Below are 6,831 nucleotides of genomic sequence, written 5' to 3'. Positions count from 1 at the left end.
CGTCTTCTTCTGGTACAGGTGAGAAGCTTTTGTCAGAGACCGTAGTTGCTTTTGGCGTCGGGGGAATGTCCCATTCTAGCGAAAGGTACTTTTTTTTCCGATGGTGAATTATCCCTAGCCGGACAGTTTGGAAAGAATCTAGCATGTTCAAGTTCTGGTACGTCTCCTGATTTCCATCCTTCTAATACGCCATGGCATTTGTAACATCGTACTTCATCGCCCCGCTGAATATAGTAGAATCCAGCCTTCGCTAGTTGCTCCTTAGTGACGTGCGGATTTTTCCAGTGACGAAACGTTTCAAGTCGATACACTTCAATGTCCATAGCTGATCTAGACCAAATACGTTCTATAGTTTCAAATGATACATTCGCTAAGCCTACATTTACCCCTAAGTCTACTAAACCTAATTTTATCAATATGGTTAAATTTCTACGCTAAAATTATCAATATAAATGCTTTTTTCAATATGCAAATTGTTTTAAATATGTCTAAAAATATAGTCTATTACCAAGAAAAAATAGTTACTTACTTTATGGGTAGAAATCCTTTGTCAAGCTGTAGAAAAGACTGAGCGAACCGTCAGCAGGTCTTTACTCGTCAATGTGCCGTAGAGAAATGACGCACGGAAGATTAATTTATTCCTATCTTGTTGAGAATAATTCATCACGTGATCTAAACTTCAAATAACCCTCAAATTCTATTGGCTGTCTCTCTCTGACAGTTTAAACTGCCTCTAATGATTGACGGCACATATTAACCCACTTGAGTATTTGGAAAAAACCCTTTGCTACTCAAGGAGAGTTTTGGAAATACCACGTTGACGATATCAAAATCGAGCTCTCACTTGAAAATGTTTACGGAAAACAATCCTCTTGGAAAATTGAGTTACGTAGAAGATTGCTAAAAAATGGCTATGTGTTAAGTTTTTTTCAATAATGAGTCTTATTTTTTACATTTTAAAGTATTTATTAAGAGTGAAAAATCCTATGACTACACTGACGGCATATCTTAAGTACCGGTGGAAAAATCCAGTGCTCAAAGTTCAGTTATCTTATTAAACGTGCGCGTGCACAGAAAAATGAACGAGTCACGTGATAGTAACTTAATTTCTACGCTAATCTTACCCCTACTAGACCTAATTTCTGTCTAATACATTTCCAATATATATATATATAAAAGAATGCCTAAAAATTTCATTTTAAATATAATAAAATAGCCTAGCTGATTATTATTATTATAACTTACTTTTCAGCGTGACCTTCAATGACTATTCCCAATGCTAAGACTCTTTATTGAGATAACTAAGAATTGATTCCCATGACTACCCTGACGGCATATCTTAAGTACCAGTGGAAAAAAAATCCATTGCTCAAAGTTCAGTTATCTTATTAATCGGGTGCGCGCGCACAGAAAATGAAAGTCACGTGAGAATCGGTACGTCACTGAAAATAGTGGAAGTGTCATCACTAGAGTTCTTTTATCAATATATTTAATTAAGGATTATTTCAAAGTTTAGATGGCGCCATGGTTCTCAAAGCAGTGATATTAAAAGATCTCAACGGGTGGAATTGGAGAAACGCTAAAAATATTATCGACATATTCATTCTCCCTAAGTATAAATAAATAAATAAATAAATAAATACATTCTTGGCATAGTAGTAGGATTTTAAGAAAAAAATTAAATACGGAAAATCAATTATTTTATTTTAAAGGTTTTGTGATTTCTCACCAAACAATTTCAACATCTTCAATGTAGGCTATCACATCAGGGGCATCTCAAAAATCTTTTTCCTCTGATCTCCTAGTTTCTGCCTCTGTCTTTAGTATTTATAAATATTTTCCTATCCATAAACCATTTCCTAACTGGTGGACATTGATAACACTAAAAGTTTACTTATAATAATATGCTGAAATACATTTTCCAATACGCAAAAAATTAAAGCTAGACCTAAAAACCTGTAAAGTGTAAATAGTTAAGACTAAATTTCTAAGCCTAGCCCATGAAAGTACATTTTCCGTAAATCATATCCTAACATGAATGCATTTGTTTTTTTTTTTAAAAATATGCTAATTAATTTCGTAAACAAGCATAAATTTTAGTTCGCCCTTCCTCCAAAATATCTAATAGAGCTAGTACATTCTCGATAAATATACATGTTCTTGGGGAATAAGAGACGTTTTTTATCAAAGTAAGCCAAGTTTAAAGCTTATTGTCATTGGTTCCATAACAAAAACCACATTCGGATCAAAATAAATTTATTTATTTTATTTTTATACAGATTTTTTTTCATTTTTTTTGCCTTAATTTCAATTTTGGGAGTCGGTACCCGTTTCACCGAAGATGAAGATGCTTCGTTTTATTCAGCGTTGGGTAAATCGCCGTGTAAAAAAACATCTAGCATTGCATTAACTTTTTCCTCGTCCTCGTCCGAGACCCCTACAATACGTCTCTCGATCTATAAAGTAAAGAAATCAAAATAATAAGCTAAAAGATAATCCATACCTTCTATTCACTAGTTCAATTTATCACTGTCTCATATATCCACTATCGTACATACATACATTCATACACTAACTTACTAACGCTTTAGTCTCCGCAAGTTTTTATGTTGTATAATCAAAGTTTTGAATCGAATAATAATAATAATAATAATAATTAGATCAAAACAAATTTCAAGCTTACGTTAATGTATTCCCTTGAGTGAGGGCCCAATCTTTGAAAAATCTTCTCAATGACGACATGGGTAGCTAGATGGACGTCGATGTAACCTTCGTCCTCTTGCAGGTTCAATTCACGTAAATACCAGTTTTTATATTTTCTTAACATTATTTCTAACGTTCTAAACGAAAATTGTTTTTCGTTTGGCATATCAGGCTTAAAAGAAAACCTAAGAACTGCTTTAGTTACACGCATATCCACGTTATTTTCCATAGCTAATATTTAGCCCTTAAACTTGCTCGTAATTACGAAGAATGTAAAAATGTAGAATGCTCGCTCCTATATTTATGCCAAATCAGAAATCACTTGAAATAATAACTTCATTTGGTACTTAAAAAACGGTGAGAGGTGGGAGGAGGGGTTTGGTAATTTATAAATTTTTATAATCAAATGTACCATAGCAAAAGTATATAAATAATACAAGAAGTGCACTAATTATTATTTTCGCTCGCCAGGTAATTTCGTTTGATTTCCGTTTCGCACGGACGCAGATAACATGGTAACGCGACTACAGCGAACCGATAAAGCTAATTAATAAAATATTGTCAACCATTTGATATTAGAAATGTTAAAATAAAACTTTTACAGATAAATCTAATTTATAAAATATTGCCAATTGAGGGTTTGCAAGTTAGTTTGATTATAGGTTTTGAGTGTTAGAATAGAAATAACGCTAAATACAGGGTTAAATTCAATTCAAAATAAAAGACCATGACAATAAAAAATAACCTTTAAAATATAAATCGCGAAGAAAATGAAGTAACGCGACTTTTAAAATTAGTATAAAATGTTTAATCCCTCTGAAAACGTGAAAATTCATATAGGACAAAACCCAAATACATGTTTACTGAGCTTAGCACTCTACTTTTTCAATCCTCTATTCTCAATGGTGGCCTCTATTTTTACCATCGTCTGCTTCGTAAACTTTATGGATGCATTGGAAGGGCTCAAATTAAGCTAAGTGGGTACACTTCTTGTTTAATTTATATACTTCTAACCATATTAAAGTATCAATTTTAATAAAAGGAATTCAACTTAAGTGTTGTTTTGCTATCTGAAATTCGAAAACAAAGAAGGTAGTACAGGGGTACTTAAGTTGATTTTAATATTTTTTTTAGAAATAACTTAAGTATACAGCGAAATAATCATTAGTGGTATCTAATTTTTTAAGTGCCCACATACTTCTCATCTCGTATAAAAGAGGGTCATTTTTGTACTATAAAACCATTCCATTCCTGAAATCCGCTACAGGAAAAAAGTTGATTAAGCTAAGCAATTTACGAGCGACGTCCTAGCGTACTTGTAATTAAGAAAGTAAGTACTTAGTTTTACGATTTTGCTTAAAACTATGATTTTAAATCGATAAAGTGAAACACGTAAAGTGTCCCTGACCAAAATTGTTTCACAAACATCTGTACCGTTTAATAAGATACGAGTATGATAACGATTTCTAGAGCCCTATGTTCGATAATGATTCATTAGGAAAATTTGAATATAGTTTAAATTTTTAATTACTTATTTTTTGGTTTGACTACCAATTTGGAGGACTACTGTTTTGATTTTGATATAACTAAATTTGATTGGTTTTCGAAAAGTTTTCTCTTCTACCCCCGCCCCCAGTTTATAATTATGATGTCAGTTGTAAATTGTTTTTTTCGAGTATAAAAAGGGTAAACAGAAAAATTGAGAGATAGTATTAAGAAAACAGCCAATTCGAATTGTTTCGGAATCGGCTCGAGGGACTAAGTACGTAGATATACGTCAATTGTAAATTCTAAACTTTGTATATATATTATATTCAATCATTCATTCTTACTAATTTTATAGTAATGGATCCTATTTCCATAACTTTGGCCTCGGGAAATGAGTACGTCGGTACGACAACCGAATCTATGATTTGCTTTCACTGCGGCGAATGTACGGAAGAATTGGCAGTAAGAGGCGGAGGACTCTTCTTTTGCTGGGGTCGAGAGTGCGCGCATTATCAAATGGGAGTAATTTTTCGACATGGTAATGTCTATACCAAACACATCCCAGGGCATCTTATAAAGGAGTTCCCGCCCCATCTCCGCTGTACGTACTGTGGAAGAAGAGGGTCGAAGAGAAGCCGTCGACGGGAGGAGTGCTCAGCGTTCGATTTCATGGGATGCTGTCATTACCCTAAGCCCCCCAGAGACCGAACTGTAGTTCGTTTTATAAATAGATAAATAAATAAATAAAATTGCGAATAATTTACAAATAAATGTCTATTGACTTTTCTTCATCCTATAATATAAGTTTATTCCTAAATTTTTAAGCTTATTACAATAAGATTTCTTTAAGAGAGAGAGAGAGAGAGAAAAGAATTGCTTAAATTAGGAAGTAATAATGAATCTATTGAATCCAATGTAAAGAAAATGCATCAAGATATTAACTTGGAAAATCCAAAAGATGATTCACCAGTAAGCAGTATTCAGTTAATTAAAAATCATAAACAAAAACCGACTGATTACGGTGCATCAAGATATAATATTTGTATATCTTCGAAAAAAGGTGAATCATTAAACATCAACAATGCGGTAATTTACGTATAATATATTTTATATGAAAATAATTAAAGGTTTTATAAATGATAAATTATATTATAGATTATAGGTGGATCTAATAGCAAAATAGTATACGTCCAGGTAAAGTATTGTTTTATTTAGAAGTTTAAATATTAAGTTAATGGTTTATTTTAGAATAACTATATGTTAAATGATTTATTTTAGAATAGCGTTGATACATATGGTGGTAGGACAACATTAGAAAGTAGGTATATTGATTTAAAAAAACTATCGATTAATTAAACATTTTAATAATATTTTTACATAGCTTCGATAGTATCCAGAGATTGTACGATTGTTATTACAAAATGAAACTAATTTATTTTATAATAAATATAGGTAGTAAAATGCTGCAAAAACCTCTGACTCTACGTTCAATACGTTAAAATAGATTACAATACGTAAATATAGGTGAAAAAATACTAGAAAAACACGCATACTATTATTTTTTTAATTTTTGGAAATACACAACATCCACCAGTTACTTCGCAATGACGAACTGGCTGCTCTCTTTGTCCCAGGAGACATGACCAATGAGTTGGCAAAGTACGGAAAAGACTCGTACATCCAAGAATTGGCAACAGGTGGCGCAAAAAATTACGTGTTCCGTATAAATCAAGGCGTAATTTTTTGCGCCACCTGTTGCCAATTCTTGGATGTACGAGTCTTTTCCGTACTTTGCCAACTCATTGGTCATGTCTCCTGGGACAAAGAGAGCAGCCAGTTCGTCATTGCGAAGTAACTGGTGGATGTTGTGTATTTCCAAAAATTAAAAAAATAATAGTATGCGTGTTTTTCTAGTATTTTTTCACCTATATTTACGTATTGTAATCTATTTTAACGTATTGAACGTAGAGTCAGAGGTTTTTGCAGCATTTTACTACCTATATTTATTATAAAATAAATTAGTTTCATTTTGTAATAACAATCGTACAATCTCTGGATACTATCGAAGCTATGTAAAAATATTATTAAAATGTTTAATTAATCGATAGTTTTTTTAAATCAATATACCTACTTTCTAATGTTGTCCTACCACCATATGTATCAACGCTATTCTAAAATAAATCATTTAACATATAGTTATTCTAAAATAAACCATTAACTTAATATTTAAACTTCTAAATAAAACAATACTTTACCTGGACGTATACTATTTTGCTATTAGATCCACCTATAATCTATAATATAATTTATCATTTATAAAACCTTTAATTATTTTCATATAAAATATATTAAAAGTAAATTACCGCATTGTTGATGTTTAATGATTCACCTTTTTTCGAAGATATACAAATATTATATCTTGATGCACCGTAATCAGTCGGTTTTTGTTTATGATTTTTAATTAACTGAATACTGCTTACTGGTGAATCATCTTTTGGATTTTCCAAGTTAATATCTTGATGCATTTTCTTTACATTGGATTCAATAGATTCATTATTACTTCCTAATTTAAGCAATTCTTTTCTCTCTCTCTCTCTCTTAAAGAAATCTTATTGTAATAAGCTTAAAAATTTAGGAATA

This window comes from Leiobunum rupestre, chromosome 11 (genome assembly GCF_980474605.1).
Source record: "Leiobunum rupestre chromosome 11, qqLeiRupe1.1.hap1, whole genome shotgun sequence".
Taxonomy (NCBI): Eukaryota; Metazoa; Arthropoda; class Arachnida; order Opiliones; family Sclerosomatidae; genus Leiobunum; species Leiobunum rupestre.
The sequence above is the reverse complement of the archived record's forward strand: the minus strand, read 5'-3'. Positions refer to the sequence as shown.